The sequence below is a fragment of the Piliocolobus tephrosceles genome, chromosome 2, assembly GCF_002776525.5.
Source record: "Piliocolobus tephrosceles isolate RC106 chromosome 2, ASM277652v3, whole genome shotgun sequence".
Lineage (NCBI taxonomy): Eukaryota > Metazoa > Chordata > Mammalia > Primates > Cercopithecidae > Piliocolobus > Piliocolobus tephrosceles.
Genome location: NC_045435.1, coordinates 140,731,649 through 140,750,305, shown reverse-complemented (window position 1 = coordinate 140,750,305; position 18,657 = coordinate 140,731,649). Strand labels below are relative to the sequence as shown.

At 37.0% G+C, this 18,657-nt stretch overlaps 1 protein-coding gene across 5 annotated transcripts in view; it reads right to left on the bottom strand.

The window, feature by feature from the left end:
- NEK10 (NIMA related kinase 10) overlaps positions 1-18,657 on the bottom strand; it is a 272,215-nt gene that overhangs the window by 33,151 nt on the left and 220,407 nt on the right. The window lies entirely within an intron of this gene.

The window sequence follows — 18,657 nt, the reverse complement described above, 5'->3', positions numbered from 1 at the left end:
TTTAACTTAAAAATTATTTTTCTTGAGACCTTTTGACCACTACCCTTACAATCCCAAAACATCCTTGACTTTTGGAAATAATTTTGATTACTTAGTTATTAAAAAATAAAGTTAAAAATATTTAATTACACATGCCCCTATAAAAACAAGCAAGCAAACAAACAAAAATGTTAGTATTACAAATGAGAAATGAGATTCAAGGCTCCTAGGAGCCACCATCCCTCACAGCCACCTCCCCAGAAATAACTCGTGATATCAGAGTGGTGTATTGACTTCCACTCACTTTTCTATCCATTTACATACATAAATGTATACTTCAAAACGGTACTTTTCAAACCATACTTGAGTACTGAAGCCAATGTTAATGAGTCATGATCAGCATTTTGAAAAATGATGTCAAATGAATTGGAACTAGATTTTAAAATTTCAGAGTACATTGGAAGGGTCCACTCAGTCAAGATATAAAATGTGTTTTCTATTGACGGTCATTTCCAAGTGTTTGAAAGCTAGTATTATGGAAAGTCTATAGTAGTCTGTCCGTTCTCCCTTTCTCCTTTCCTCTTTCTCCCTTGCACTCTTCCTCTCTTCTTTCCTCCCTCCTTCCTTCCTTTCCTTTGTAAACAAATGGTGACACATCACATCACACAAACTGTTGTACAATTTGTTTTTCTCACTTTTTTCACAGTCTATCATGGAGATTGTTTATTATCAACATATGCTGTTCTAGCCCATTCTCTGTGACCACTGAAGACCACTATGAGTTCTGGATGCACTGTAGTTTACATAGCCACTTCTGTCTTAGCGGACACTTAGTTTGCTTTCACTTTCTCATGATAATAAGTGATGCCGCAGCGAATATACACCGGCATGCCTCATTGTGCATAAGTACAAGAGTTCTTTTAGGGTAGACACAGGGAAGTGAAATAGCTGGACCCAAGGATACATTGTAACAAATACATTTTGAAGGGGCTGAGTCAGTTTATACTCTGATCAGAAAAGAATCCATTTTTCTACACGTCAGTCAACATTATATATTATCAAACTTTTCCACTGTGCCAATCTGATTGTTTTTTGTATTTAACTAAATGCTATGGTTGCTGTACTTCTTTGGTAAATTTCTTGCTGGTATCCATAGTTCTTTGTTCTTACTGATTTGTAAATGCTCTTTAGATATTCTGAATACTCATCCTTTTATTGAATTTTTAAAAAATTGAGACAGGGTCTCACTCTGCCACTCAGGCTGGAGTGCAGTGGCATGATCACAGTTCACTGCAGCCTCTGCCTCCTGGGCTCAAGCAGTCCTCCTGCCTCAGCCTCCCAAGTAGCTAGGACCACAGGCATGCACCACCATACACGGCTTTTATATTCTTAGTAGAGACAGGGTTTTACCACATTGGACAGGCTTGTCTCAAACTCCTGGCCTCAAGTGATCCACCCACCTCGGCCTCCCAAAGCGTATTTTTATTCTTCATTTAAAGGTTATTAACTGCCAAGCATTTGGCAAGTATTAGCCGTATCATTTTATCTAGCTTTAAAAACATTCTCTCTCAGTAAATCTTTTAGATAAGCCCACTGAAAATACTACACTTCCTAATTGTTCATCCAAAAAAAAAAAAAAATGCAGCATATATTTATATTACCAATTTTGTACTGAGAATATTTGTATTAAAACCATTTTTTATTAAAAAGACATCTATGAGGCTGATCACAGTTCACGTGCAATGTCAGTCATATATAATATGCCCATGATCCACGATTAATATCTATGTGGTATTTCCTACAGCAAAAATATATACACAGTATTTGGTCTCCTTAAAATTTAAATGAAATCAAAGTTTAAAATATTGAGATACTTTGTATTCTTTTATAGTTTTTATTAAAATAGTAAATTTGACTAGTGTTTTAAAACTTAGAAGGAAACTACAAAATTTCTTATAAGAGGTAATTTACTTAAAAGCATCAAAAAGTCATTACATAATTATATTTGCTGGCTTACCCTACGGCAAGCATGACACTAAAGGGCTATTTGTTTCCCCTTTGCCGAGTTAGGTCAGAGGACTTGCAAGAAGAGCAGTCCTTCTTTTTTAGCAGGGACTTGGGTGAGACACTGGGATGTGTTTTACGTATTTAGTCTCCTTTAATCCACAGAGGAGACTAAATGAGTAAAACACCTCCCAGTGCCTGTAAACTGTCTGCTCCTTTGTTGGCGTAGATTCTATCCCCATTTTACAGATGAGGAGACTGAGTGTGATGGTCTAAACGCTTCTGAACCACCAAAATTCACAGGTTGAAATCCTAATCCCCAAGGCAATGGCATTTGGAGGAAGTGAGCTTGGGAGGTGATTAGGTCATAAGGGCAGAGGCCTCATGAATGGAATCAGCATTGTTATAAAAGAGGCCAAAGGGAGGTGGTCACCCCGTTCTACCACGCAAGGACACAGCTAGAAGGCGTCTCTGGTTACTGCAAATACAAAACAATATCTCCTTCCCATCCTGAAATATTATTTCTCTTCTTAAAAGGATTGCTACTTTTAACATGATGTTCTACCTATCTCTCTTAACATTTAATTAACTATTTTTGGAAAGCACGTAGATACAATAAGCTGGAAGCATTAGGTCTTTACAGCGATTGCTGTGCACTACATTCTCCTTTAGTATCTCATTGTATAATAAAATAGCCAAGTTAGTTGCCCATCTCTGGTGCTTTGACACGTGATTTATACTATATGTCCATTCTATTGAAACTATAATTCACAACATACACTTTGAAGCTGTTAATAACTACAAATGAAACCCAGAAAAGTGGGTTATACTGTATTCTCCCAGTTGACCAAAACATGGTATCAATATATTATTTTTCTGAATTCTCTCAGCTAAGACTCAGGAACTTTTGGACAACTGGAGGAAAAAAAGGTTAAGGAAGGAAATCCGTGAAGAAGCAAAAAAAATATATTGTTTTCATGAATGGGGGGCCAAAACATACATGAGCTTCTCTATATTGGACCAACAGTCTTGTCAAACTACAATACAAATTTACTCTCACCTCTTAACTATCATAACAATGAAATAAAGTAACATAATTGTAGTTCAAATCTATAAATGTTCAGCAATCAATCCCTGTGTCCCTGGTTAGATGAAGAATCTTGAACTCATAAGGATTACATGGACAACCATGGATGTGGGATAAAGAGCAGATTCAAATGTTACATTTGAGAAGACCAGGAAGAATTAGAAGGCCTTCAATAGCACAGGAAATGCATTGGGTGTGAGGGAAGTTGTGAGTGTGGGTACTTAGGAGAAGGAATAATTCCAGCAAAGGGCGAAGTCAGCTAAGTGACAGCTGCAACTGAAGAACAGCAAAGTGTTCAGTTTAGCTGGTGTACAGTACAATAAAAAAAAAAGTACAGTATGTATACAGCTGAAGAGGTGGTAGCCAGGGACCATACACGATGGTGAAGAGAAATAAGGCTGATTTTATTTCAGGAGAGGTGATCTCACTGGAAGAGGCTCAAACGGTTGAAGTCAGAGACCTGGCTTGCATTGTCTCTCTGCTAGGTGCTAGCAATATGGTTTTCAGAAAGTCACAACTTCTTTGAGCCTTAGTTTCTTCATCTGAAATGGGCACATGGTAAAAATGGGACTAGAACCAAGGGGGCTGAGGTCATACATGTTGTGGGGTAAATCAATCTACACTGCACTGTAGCTATTTCCACATGGAGAGCAGGAGCCAAGGACTGCTGAAACTTGGGACTGAGACACTGACAATATGATGTTCCATCAGAAGAGAGAGGGAAGTGACAGAGGAGATGGTGCATGACGACAGATACTTCCCAACACAGACCAGCAGACCATTCTATAATCAGACAAAAATTGTTCGGAAGGAGCTTGGCAGTCTAGGCCTAGATGCCCTTGCTACCCCAGCCTCGGGCGGAGTTTCTCACAGAATGGCAGGAAGCTGAGTCAAAGCATCAGCTCCTTTCACCTCTGGGTGATGAGGCAACAAACGTTCTTTCATTTGAAACTTCAGGAACAAGCTGTTTAAAGGCCAGACGCAAGGCTGCTTTGAAGTCCTTAACTCTTGAATTCTGGCTGAGCGTCTTTCATGTAATGTGTCTTATATTCCTATAATGGGTAATGTCACAGTATATTTAACTAACAATCTACACCAATAAAGGAGCAGACAGTTTACAGGCCTGCAGTGTTAGAGGTTAACCTGCTGAAATTAATACACTGGTATGATTTTACAACCAGTCAAGAACTTGATCACAAAAATGATATCATTTTATTACCCTATAGAAGTTCTACCAGTCTTACGCTTAATTTAGCAATCTTATTTCAGCTTTTTTTCTTGCCTAACTACATAAATCTCTGTTCTTCAAATGCTCTTGAATCAGCTTTTTTCTCTTCCACCTGGTTCTATCATTAATGGGTTGAAAAAACTCGAACACTTGCTAAAGAATAACTTTAAGAATTGTGCTTTTGCACCCCAATATAAAAAATAATAAGTAGTTATATAAATAGAAAATTTTTTAATTGACACACTATATGAAACATCCCAAATAAGTTACTGAATCCATACTGAGCACAGTCAATTAAGAATGAACAAGGTTCCAGCTATAGTGGAGGGCAGGCAGGTAGCCCAGAGAGAAGAAGGAGGCCTTTTGCTTTCGGGAGAGGGTAGTGCTGTAGCAACCATTATAGAATGGTTTGGACATAGCCTTAGTTGTATCATCATTTTTCTTGAAGAAAGGGAATTAACAGAAGCTTAATGACTGGTTCAATGATTAATACTCCCTTATGGTTTAAATGTACTCTGAGATCCTTAAAAAAAATTACTCCCCAGACAGGAGCCAACACATGGATAGAATCTTAGCTACTGGTGCTTACATTTCCGCACAGGAATAATTTGGTTAGATGTCCATATGTATGTCCAAAATAGTATGGCTCATGTGTAAAAGACTCCACATTAACCTAAAGTCTTTGATATCCACGTTTCATCTTATAATTGGCTCTTCTGTCACCATCCTCAAACCTCAAATTGGTCAATGCAACAAACTAATTCAAAGCATATTTGTAAATACTTTTAACATTTTTTAAATCCACTATAAATTACTAATAATGGCAATTTGGCATTTGAGGGTGATGTTTCTCTCTGTTAATTCAGTTATTTTGTACACCATGCCAGAATCATCACCCAAGTCATGCTGACCTACCTCCCTTTACTCCTACCAGAGAGTGGGATACCTTTCAACACTTACTTACTTTAGCCTTTCCTCCCAGGCAGAAACCCAAACGGCACAAGTGTGAACTGCCATTTAACAGCTGATATGCAATTTGGATTTAGGCTTGAATTGGAACCACCAGTAACTTTTGTAAGATGAGTATCCCTTTGAAAACACATTACCCTACAATGACCATGAAAAAAAATCTACATCTCCAAGAAGCATCCTCCTGGGACCTTATACAGAGTCGTTTGGCACCTCCCTTGGTATGAAGAATGAGGAAGCAAATAATCATTAGTAAAGGAAATTTCTTATCTCAATCTGAAATCTAAAAAATGTATATGTATATATTTTAATATAATAAGTTTAAATAAAAATAAAATATTTTAAAAGTCTAATATAAAAAAAAATCAGTGATTCCCTCACTGCTTCAGATTACTTATGCAGTTGCTCTCAATACAATAGCAAAGACAAACAAGAGTTTATACAGTGATGGCCTAAATCAGTTACTCAATAAATAGTTTCCAAGGGCCTGATCTCAGAGGAAATACTCAAGATATTTATAGGCATACCTCATTTCATTGCACCTTATTTTATTGCATTTCAAAGATGTTGCTTTTTTTTAAGAAATTGAAGTTTTGTGTCAATTCTGCATTGAGCAGGGCTACTGACCCCATTTTTCCAGTAGCATGCATTTACTTCATGCCTCTGTGTCACATTTTGGTAATTCTTGCAATATTTCAAACATTTTCATTATTAGATCTGTTGTGATGATCTGTGATGACTGATCATGGATGTTACCATTGTAATTGTTTTGGGGCACCACAAACTGCACTCATATAAGATAGCAAACTGAATGGATGGACATTGTGTGTACTCTGACTGTTCCAGCAACCAGCCATCCCCCCCATCTCTCCCTTCTTTGTAGGCCTTCCTATTCCCTGAGACACAATAATACAGAGTTTAAGCTAGTTAATAATCCTACAATGGCCTCTAATTGTTCAAGTGGAAAAAAGAGTCACATGTCTCTTACTTTCTTTTTTTTTTTTTTGAGCTTTGAGGTTCTCTTTTCTTTTTTTTTTTATTTTTTTTATTTTATTTTTTTTTTTATTATACTTTAAGTTCTAGGGTACATGTGCATAACGTGCAGGTTACATATGTATACATGTGCCATGTTGGTGTGCTGCACCCATCAACTCGTCAGCACCCATCAATTCATCATTTATATCAGGTATAACTCCCCAATGCAATCCCTCCCCCCTCCCCCCTCCCCATGATAGGCCCCAGTGTGTGATGTTCCCCTTCCCGAGTCCAAGTGAGCTCATTGTTCAGTTCCCACCTATGAGTGAGAACATGCGGTGTTTGGTTTTCTCTTCTTGTGATAATTTGCTAAGAATGATGGTTTCCAGCTGCATCCATGTCTCTACAAAGGACGCAAACTCATCCTTTTTTATGGCTGCATAGTATTCCATGGTGTATATGTGCCACATTTTCTTAATCCAGTCTGTCACTGATGGACATTTGGGTTGATTCCAAGTCTTTGCTATTGTGAATAGTGCCGCAAATCAAAAGGCAGAAATGATAAAATTTAGTGAGGAAGGCATGTCAAAAGCCAAGATACCAGAAAGCTAGGCCTCTTGCATCAAATAGTTAGCCAAGCTGCAAATGCAGAGAAAACATTTTTGTAGAAAATTAGAAGTGCTACTATAGTGAACACATGAATAATAACAATGACAGCCTTATTGCTTATATGAAGAAAGATTTAGAAGCTAAAAGATCAAACCTGCCACAACGTTCCCTTAAGCCAAAATTGAATCCAGAGGAAGGCCCCAACTCTCTTCAACTCTATGAAGTCTGAGAGAGGTGAGAGAGCTGCAGAAGGAAAGTTGGAAGTAGCAGATGTTGGTTCATGCAGTTTAAGGAGAGAAGTCATTTCCATAACATAAAAATACAAGGTGAAGCAGCAAATACTGATATAGAAGCTGCAGCAGGATAAGATCTTATTATGATCCAGCTAAGATAACTGATGAAGATGGCTACACTAAACAATAGATTTTCAAGGTAGACAAAACAGCCTTTTATTGCAAGAAGATGCCACCTAGGATTTTCATAGCTAGAGAGGAGAAGTCAAAGCCTGGCTTCAAAGTATGGGCTTACTCTCTTGTTAGGAGCTAATGCAACAGGTAATCTTAGGTTGAAGCCAATGCTCATTGACCATTCCAAAAATACTAGGCTAGGGCCCTTAAGAATTTTACTAAATCTATTCTGCCTATGCTCTATAAATAAAACAACAAAGCCTGGATGACAGCAGTCTATCTATTGAATATTTTAAGCCAACTCTTGAGATCTACTGCTCTGAAATAAAGATTCCCATCAAAATATTGAAATTCATTGACAAAATACTTGGTCATCTAACAGCTGTGATGAGGAGGTACAGGATATTAATGTTGTTTTCTTTTTCTTTTTCTTTTTTAAGACAGAGTCTCACTCTGTCACCCAGGCTGGAGTGCAGTGGCACGATCTGGGCTCACTGCAAGCTCCGCCTCCCAGGTTCACATCATTCTTCTGCCTCAGCCTCCCGAGTAGCTGGGACTATAGGCACCCATCACCAGGTCCAGCTAATTTTTTGTATTTTTAGTAAGGATGGGGTTTCACCGTGTTAGCCAGAATGGTCTCAATCTCCTGACCTTATGATCCGCCAACCTTGGCCTCCCAAAGTGCTGAGATTACAGGCGTGACCCACCACGACTGGCTATTAATGTTGTTTTCATGTATGCTAACACAACATCCATTCTTCAGCCCAATGATCAAAGAGTCATTTTGACTTTCAAGTCCTATTATTTCAGAAATTCATTTCATAAGGCTGTAGCTGCCACAGACAGTGATTCCTCTGATGAATCTAAGCAAAGTCTATTGAAAGCCTCCCAGAAAGGATTCACTATTCTAGATGCCATTAAAAACATTTATGCATTTTAGCTCCAGATCAACTCCAAGAACAAACTAGGAATCCTGAGAGAACTCACAGACCCTCTGAAGGAAGCAGACTGCTCCTGCAGGATGTGGGAGACACCCCAAATGCTCAGCAGCAGCAAGATCTGCCCAAGGAGAGTCTGAGCTCAGGTATAGCTCTGTCCCCAACGGATGGCCCTTTCCTACCCACTCTGGTAGCGGAAGACAAAGGACGTATAATCTTGGGAGTTCTAGGGCCCTGCCCACTGCCAGTCCCCCCCATACTACCATAGCTGATGCTCTTTGGAAAACACCACCTCCTGGGAGGAGGCCAACCAGCACAAAAATAGAGCATTAAACCACCAAAGCTAAGAATCCTCATGGAGTCCATTGCAACCACCACCCCGCCACCTCCACCAGAACAGCCACTGGCATCCATGGCTGAGAGACCCATAGATGGTTCACATCACAGAACTCTGTGCAGAAAACCCCAAGTACCATCCTGCAGCTGGGTAGACTTGCTGGGTGGCTAGATCCAGAAGAGACACAACAATCACTGAGGTTCAGTTCACAGGAAGCCACAGCCATAGGAAAAGGGTGAGAGTACTACATCAAGGGAACACCCATTGTGACAAAAGAATCTGAACAACAGCCTTCAGCCCTAGATATTCCCTCTGATAGAGCCTACCCAAATAAGAAGGAACCAGAAAATCAACCCTGGTAATATGACAAAACAAGGCTCTGCAACACCCCCAAAAAAACCACACTTGTTCACCAGCAATGGAGCCAAACCAAGAAGAAATACCTGATTTACCTGAAAAAGAATTCAGGAGGTTAGTTACTAAGCCAGTCAGGGAGGAACCAGAGAAAGGCAAAGTCCAGTGCAAGAAAATCCAAAACACAATACAAGAAGTGAAGGGAGAAATATTCAGGGAAATAGACAGTTTAAAGTAAAAACAATCAAAAATTCAGGTAACATAGGACACACTTATAGAAATACAAAATGCTCTGGAAAGTTTCAGCAATAGAATTGAACAAGTAGAGCTCAAAGACAATGTCTTCAAATTAACCCAATCCAACAAAGACAAAGAAAAAGGAGTAAGAAAATATGAGCAAAGCCTCCAAGAAGTCTGGGATTATGTTAAACAACCAAGCCTAACAATAATTGGTGTTCCTGAGGAAGAAGAGAATTATAAAAGCTTGGAAAACATATTTGGGGGAGTAATCGAGGAACACTTCCCTGGCCTCGCTAGAGACCTAGACATGAGAAAACAAGAAGCACAAAGAACACCTGGGAAATTCATTGCAAAAAGATCATCACCTAGGCACATTGTCATCTATTATCCAAAGTTAAGACAAAGGAAAGAATCTTAAGAGCTGTGAGACAGAAGTGCCAGGTAGCCTATAAAGGAAAACCTATTAGATTAATAGCAGATTTCTCAGCAGAAACCCTACAAGCTAGAAGGGATTGGAGCCCTATCTTCAGCCTCCTCAAACAAAACAATTATCAGCCAAGAATTTTGTATCCAACAAAATGAAGCATCATATATAAAGGAAAGATACAATCTTTTTCAGACAAACAAATGCTAAGATAATTCACCACTACGAAGCCACCACTACAAGAACTGCTAAAAAGAACTCTAAATCTTGAAACAAATCCTGGAAACACATCAAAACAGCATCTACTTAAAGCATAAATCACACAGGACCTATAAAACAAACAAATAAGTTAAAAAGCAAAAACAAAAAACAAGAAAACAAAAGTGCACAGGCAACAAATAGCACAATGAATGCAATGGTACTTCACATTTCAATACTAACATTGAATGTAAATGGCGTAAATGCTCTGCTTAAAACATACAGAACCACAGAATGGATAAGAACTCACCAACCAATTATTTGCTGTCTTCAAGAGATTCACCTAACACATAAGGACTCACAAAAACTTAAAGGGGTGGAAAAAGGCATTTCATGCAAGTGGACACCAAAAGTGAGCAAGGTAGCTATTCTTATATCAGACAAAATGAACTTTAAAGCAACAGCAGTTAAAAGAAACAAAGAGGGACATTATATAATGGTAAAAGACCTTGTCCAACAGGAAAATATCACAATCCTAAACATATATGCACCTAAAAACTGGAGCTCCCAAATTTATAACACTAATAGACCTAAGAAATGAGATAGACAATAACACAATAATAGTGGGGGACTTCAATACTCCACTGACACAATTAGACAGGTTATCAAGACAGAAAGTCAACAAAGAAACAATGGATTTAAACTATACCTTGGAACAAATAGACTTAACAGATACAGACAGAACGTTTCATCCAACAATCACAAAACATACATTCTGTTCAACAGTGCATGGAACTTTCTTCAAGATAGACCATATGATAAGCCATAAAACAAGCCTCAATAAATTTTTAAAAATTGAAATTATATCAAGCACTCTCTTAGACCACGGTAGACTAAAACTGGAAATCAACTGCAAAAGGAACCTTCAAAACCATGCAAATACATGGAAATTAAATAACCTGCTCCTGAATGAGCAATGGGTCAAAAACAAAATCAAGACGGAAATTTAAAAATTCTTTGAACTGAGTGACAATAATGACATAACCTATCAAAACCTCTGGAATACAGCAAAAGCAGTGCTAAGAGGAAGGTTCATAGCCCTAAACATCTAATCAAAAAGACTGAAAGAGCACAAACCGGCATTCTAAGGTCACACCTCAAGGAACTACAGAAACAAGAACAAACCAAACCCAAATCCAGCAGAAGAAAGGAAATAACCAAGATAAAAGCAGAACTAAATGCAAGTGAAACAAAAAATATTCAAAAGATACAGGAAACAAAAAGCTAATTCTTTGAAAATATAAATAAAATTGATAGACCATTAGCAAGATTAATCAAGAAAAGAAGAGAGAAAATCCAAATGACCTCACTAAGAAACAAAACAGGAGATATTACAACTGACACTACTGAAACACAAAAGATCATTCAAGGTTACTATGAACACCTTTATGCACATAAACTAGAAAACCTAGAAGAGATGGATAAATTCCTAGAAAAATACAACCCTCCTAGCTTAAATCAGGAAGAATTAAATACCCTGAACAGACCAATAACAAGCAGCGAGATTGAAATGGTAATTTAAAAATTATCAACAAAAAAATGGTCCACGACCAGAGGGATTCACAGCAGAATTCTACCAGACATTCAAAGAATTAGTACCCATCCTTTTGACACTATTCCATAAGATAGAGAAAGAGGGAATCCTCCCTAATTCATTCTATGAAGCCAGCATCACCCTAATACAAAAACCAGGACAGATTATAACCAAAAAAGAAAACTATAGACCGAAATCCTTGATGAATATAGATGCTAAAATCCTTAACAAAATACTAGCTAACCAAATCCAACAACGTATCAAGAAGACAATCCACCATAATCAAGTGAGTTTCATACCAGGGACACAGGGATGGTTTAAAATACACAAGTCAATAAATGTGATATACCACATAAACATAATTAAAACCAAAAGTCAAATGATCATCACAATACATGCAGAAAAAAAGCATTCAACAAAATCCAGCATCCCTTTATGATTAAAACTCAGCAAAATTGGCATACAAGGGACATACCTCAATGTAATAAAAGCCATCTATGACAAACACACAGCCAACATAATACTGAATGGGGAAAAGTTGAAAGCATTCTCTCGGAGAACTGGAACAAGACAAGGATGCCCATTCTCACCACTCCTCTTCAACATAGTACTAGAAGTCCTAGTCAGAGCAGTCAGGCAAGAGAAGGAAATAAACGGCATCCAAATCAGTAAAGAGGAAGTCAAACTGTCACTGTTTGCTGACAATACAATCATTTATCTTGAAAATCCTAAAGACTCCTCCAGAAAGCTCCTAGAACCTATAAAAGAATTCAGCAAATTTTCCAGATGCAAGATTAATGTACACAAATCAGTAGCTCTTCTATACACCAACAGCAACCAAGTGGAAAATCATGCAAAAATATAAATACTGGCTGGGCGTGGTGGCTCACACCTGTAATCCCAGCAGTTTGGGAGACCAAGACAGGCAGATCACGAGGTCAAGAGATCAAGACCATCCTGGCCAACATGGTGAAACCCTGTGTCTACTGAAAATACAAAAATCAGCTGGGCATGGTAGCACACACCTGTAGTCCCAGCTATTCGGGAGATAGAGGCAAGAGAATCACTTGAACTTGGGAGGCGGAGGTTGCAGTGAGCCAAAATTGCACCACTGCACTCCAGTCTGGCAACAGAGTGAGACTCCGTCTCAAAACAATAAATAAAATAAAAATACTTAGGAATATACCTAACCAAGAAGTCGAAAGACCTCTACGAGGAAAACTACAAAACACTGCTGAAAGAAATCATAGCTCACACAAACAAATGGAAACACCTCCGATGCTCGAGGATGAGTAGAATCAATACTGTGAAAATGACCACATTGCCAAAAACAGTCTACAAATTCAATGCAATCCCCATCAAAATACCACCATCATTCTTCACAGAATTAGAAAAAACAATTCTAAAATTCATATGGAACCAAAAAGGAGTCTGCATAGCCAAAGCAAGACTAAGCAAAAAGAACAAATCCGGAGGCATCACACTACCTGATTTCAAAATATACTATAAGGCCATAGCCACCAAAACAGCATGGTACTGGTATAAAAATAGGTACATAGACCAATGGAACAGAAAAGAGAACCCAGAAATAAACCCAAATACTTACCAACCGATCTTCAACAAAGCAAACAAAAACATAAATTGGGGAAAGGACACCCTTTCCAACGAATAGTGCTGGGATAATTGGCTAGCCACAAGTAGGAAAAGAAACTGGATCCTCATCTCTCACCCTATACAAAAATCAACTCAAGATGGATTAGGGACTTAAACCTAAGACCTCAAACTATAAAAATTCTAGAAGATAACCTTGGAAAAATCCTTCTAGAGGTTAGCTTAGGCAAGGATTTAATGACCAAGAAACTAAAAGCAAATGCAATAAAAACAAAAGTAAATAACTGGGACCTAATTAAACTCTAGAGCTTTTGCATGGCAAAAGGAATAGTCAGCAGAGTAAATAGATAACCCACAGACTGGAAGAAAATCTTCACAATCTATAAATGTGACAAAGGACTAATATCTAGAATCTACAACAAACTTAAAAAAATCAGTAAAAAAAAACAATCCTATAAAAAAGTGGGCTAAAGACATGAATAGACAATTCTCAAAAGAAGAGACTCAAAGGGCCAATGAACATATGAAAAAACATTCAACATCACTAATGAGCAGGGAAATGCAAATCAAAACCACAATGCAATACCACCTTTCTCCTGCAAGATGATCATAATCAAAAAATCAGAAAACAGTAGATATTGGCATGGACGCAGTGATCAGGAAACACTTCTTCACTGCTGGTGGGAATGTAAACTAGTACAGTCACCATGGAAAATAGTGTGGAGATTCCTTAAAGAACTAAAAGTTTTTTAAGCCAGCAATCCCACTACTGGGTATCTACCCAGAGGAAAAGAAATCATAATACAAAAAAGATACTTGCACATACATGTTTGTAGCCACAATTCACAGTTGCAAAATTGTGGAACCAACCCAAATGCCCATCAACCAATGAGTGGATGAAGAAACTGATATATATATATATCATATATATATATATATCATATATATATATATATATTTATGATGGAATACTACTCAGCCATAAAAAAGGAATGAATTAACAGCATTTGCGGTGACCTGGATGAGATTGGAGACTATTATTCTAAGTGAAGTAACTCAGGAATGGAAAACTGAACATCATATCTTCTCACTGATATGTGGGAGCTAAGCTATGAGGATGCAAAGGCAAGAGAATGATACAGTGGACTTTAGGGACTTGTGGGGAAGAGTGAGAAGCGGGTGAGGAATAGAAGACTACAAAAATGGTGCCGTGTATACTGCTCAGGTAATGGGTACACCAAAATCTCACAAATCACCACTAAAGAACTGTATCCCAATAACTTATGGAAAAAATTTTTAGGGGGAGGGGGGAGGGATGGCATTGGGGAGTTACACCTGATATAAATGATGAATTGATGGGTGCTGACGAGTTGATGGGTGCAGCACACCAACATGGCACATGTATACATATGTAACAAACCTGCACGTTATGCACATGTACCCTAGAACTTAAAGTATAATAATAAAAAAAAAATTAAAAAAAATGATTAATGGTCAAAATATCAACAGTAACAGGAGTTTGGAAGAAGTTGGTTCCAACTCTCATGGATGACTTTGAGGGGTTTAAAACTTCAGTAGAAGTAGTAATTGCGAATGTAGTAGAAACAGCAAGAAAACTAGAATTAGAAGTAGAGACTGAAGATGTGACTGATTTGCTGCAGTCTCATGATAAAACCTGAATGGATGAGCAGTTGCTTCGTAGGGATGAGCAACAAAAGTGGTTTCTTGTGATGGAATCTACTCCTGGTAAAGATGCCATGAACATTGTTGAAATGGCAACAAATAATTTAGAATAGTCTATAAATTTCGTTCATAAAGCAGCAGTAGGTTTCAGGGGACTGACTCCAGTTTTTGTAAGAAGTTCTACTGTGAGTAAGATGCTACCAAACAGCATCGCACGCTACAGAGAAACTTTTGTGAAAGACTGAATTGACTGAGCAAACTTCATTGTTATCTTCTTTTACAAAATTGCTACAACCACCCCAATCTTTAGCAACCACCAACATGATCAATCTGCAGCCATCTACATGGAGTCAGGACCCTCCACCAGCAAAATGATCATGACTTGTTAAAGTCTCAGATGATCTTTAGCACTTTTTAGCAACAAGGCATTTTTAATTACAGTTATATATATTTTAGACATAATGTTATTGTGCACTTAATAGACTTAGTATAGTGTAAACATAACCTTTATGTGCATTGGAGAACCAAAAAAAATTCATGTAACTTGTTTAATTGTGATATTTGCTTTATTGCTATTGGCCGGAATGGAAACTGCAGTGTCTATGAGATACGCCTGTATCTATAAAAGCTGCAATGAAGATGCTTACAGTCTAGTTGGAAAACATAACTAATACTTCACAAATCCCAACAATGTATATAATTATATGCCAAGTTATATAGTATAGACTAGTATCATAGAAGTTTTGGCTAAAATCTGTGAGCAAATTTTTGTATGATTAAAAATGCTATGCAACATAATAAAAGGTATGTACTTAAATCACTTTGGCAATTGTGAAGATGAGTTTTAAGTACTTGACATTAATAATTAACTTGAAAGTAAACTACTAAAAGTTGTTTATATAAGGACAACTAGAATGTTAGCTATGCTTTCTAGAATATTTGAGCAAAAAAGAAATTGACAATTTGATTTAGATCTGCCTTTACTAACAAAATGGAAGCATAAAAATAGATTCATAGTCATCCAATAAGAAAACATAATTAAGGGCCCAGAAATATAAAGTGACAATTTCTATTAAAAATGTAGCACATAAGAATATCCATACATCGGTTCAGTGCCTGGGTGTCATGTGCTGTCTAAATAAAAACCTGAGCAAGGAAGGGGAAAATGTCAGCGTTAATTTGTCAAATTAGGCCATATTTTTAGTTGACATTACATTTGCACTTGACAATTTAGGTTTGACCTACACACCCAAAAATTTACATTTGACCCACACTAAGAGAATCCATACCATTATAGTAGGTACTTGACAAAGAACATGTTTCCTGTGTTATATTTTTGTATAATTAAATTTTCACAAATATATACCATTTCTCTTGCCTTGAAAGGAAATGATTATTTCTTTTTTTATACAAGACAGACCTGAGACCTTTTTCCTCAATTCCAAATATTTGGTAATATTCAGTTATTTGATTAACTGATTTGACTTTATAGGCCACAGAATCAATTTTTAAAGAACTGAGTTTCCCAAGGCATGGGACACCTACACAGCCTAATTTCATTAGTAGATATATCAGGTATTAAGTAGTCCAGTAGGAAAAGTATTCCTTTTACAGTTTTCTTTCTGTTGTTTATATCAAGGATTAAGTTTCAGTATCATGCAAGCATGTTTTCACCATTTCTCAAATATGAGGCAATGTTCCTTTACAGCAAAGACAACAGACCTCAGGATAAGCAGACAACAATATCTACTTGGAATTTAATGTTGTCTTTCTTAGATTTGTATTTACTTTTACAATGGTCATCTACTTATGGCAAGTGATACTATACTGGTTCTCATTTACAGAAAGAATAACAACTTTCCTCTAAAAATGAATTTAAATTGAGTTAGTCGATGGAAAGAAAAATATTAGGGAAATAATAGTACATATAGTTCTCAGATATAGGCAAATTTGTACCATGGTAATTCACTAGTGACTAAAATTGGGAAAACACAGCTAAAATAATTAATGTGTTAAAAATGTTTCTTCATTCAGTTATTCATATTAATTACTGTTAATATTTTCATTTGTACAATCTATGAATTCCTAAGTTGTCTACTGGCAGGGAATTGCAATCTATTATTTAATCCAAATAATTTGTAGAAAATAAATTATTGATACAATTTAGTTAGTATTAAAAGATAGAACAAGGGGATTTTTAATACAAGTAAGGTAAAATAGTTTCATTGTTATTTGTTCTAGAAGAGTTTGGAGGTACTGCTGTTATTACCATGACATGAACCTAGAAGTTCAGCTTTTAGGAGTACCACACAGGCAAGATCATATTACAATATAGCCACTTGGCACTCTAAAATAATGGTTCTAACCCTGTATTCTGCCATAATACATGGAAAATAATGGTCACATACTAGATATATTCCTGGGGGAATGCCCTGATTTTGGCGAAATTCTCCCCTTTCTGCTATTTTTTCCAGAACATTTAGGCAATACAGGGCTGTAAATGTTGGTTATGCGTAAGTTCCAACATGTTCCCTTCTATCCAAGAAAGCAAAACCAAATGTTAAGTAAATGAAAAAACACTAATATAATCAGCTTATTTAACAATAAAAAATAAATCATTCACAAATTTAAGTGCTTTACCTATTTTTCACAACAAATACTTAAGGCATAACTCACTACTGACAGGACCAATAATGTCTCATGACACCTTGGTCCAAACGTACTACTTTATTGTTGGAATGCCAGATTAATGTCACCTCTTTATACTTTAGTTAAGACAGAGATACCAAGGTAATGACTGGATTAGAGCACGATTTGCAGATGCAGTGACCTAAGTGAATGGTACTGGCACCAGCTCTTTATAATTTGATAAAGCAACCAATCATCCAAATTTACTTGCAACACTTAAAGGTATAGTTTTTTAATTAATGGAAAAACCCTTCATATTAAGATTGAGAAAAATAAAGGTCTCATTTTCTGACATGAAAGTAGAATAATTCTCAGGTGGTAACCCAAATGTTCCCTTGTGAATTAATGTGTTCTACAATATCAGTAAAACCTAACCACTCCTTTTATGTATAAAATGTAGCACTCACTGATAACAGGCCAGGAGTGGTGGCTCACACCTGTAATTCCAGCACTTTGGGAGGCTGAGGTGGGTGGATTACTTGAGGTCAGGAGTTAGAGATCAGTCTTGCCAACATGGCGGAACCCCGTCTCTACTAAAAATACAAAATTTAGCCAGGCATGGTAGTGGGCACCTGTAATCCCAGCTATTCAGGAGGCTGAGACAGGAGAATTGCTTGAACCCAGGAGGTGGAGGCTTCAGTGAGCTGAGATCACACCACTGCACTCAAGCCTGGGCAACACAGTGAGACTCTGTCTCAAAAAAAAAAAAAAATGCTTTTGTGTATTCTGATACAAGTTTTAACAATATATGAATCAGCAGAGTTTAAAGAATTAGATGATATAGCAAACTGTAGGGATAAGAAAGAAATGTATGTAAACTGGGCCATAATGAAAACAGTTTGTTTAAAGGTCCACAGATCAGATCAGTGTCACTGACATAAAATCAAGTCTTGTACTGAACTAAGTCAACATACTGTTTAGGAAAAATAATTTCTAATATGGATTAAAACAGAACTGCCAATTGCTTACATACATATGTGTGTTCCATTCTTGTTATAACATCAGTTAATAACAATCATCTTAATTTCATAATTATATTTTGAACTTACCTTTGCCAAAATAACAGAAGCAGAGCGTGGTCAACATGATAGTTTCAGTTATCTTAATAAAACCATCATTTTTGGCATCTATGCTGACATTGCAATGGCCCCAAACTGTCAATAACTCATCCAAAGCAAATTTAATAAATGTGGACACATGGGCTAATATTACAGTCAGTTTGCCTATATTCACTATGCACATTAGCTCTACAAAAGAATGTGAATCAAGGAGGCTGAGGTGAAAATATCATTAAATAATAATCCCAAATTAACCAATAGTAAAGTAGAACTC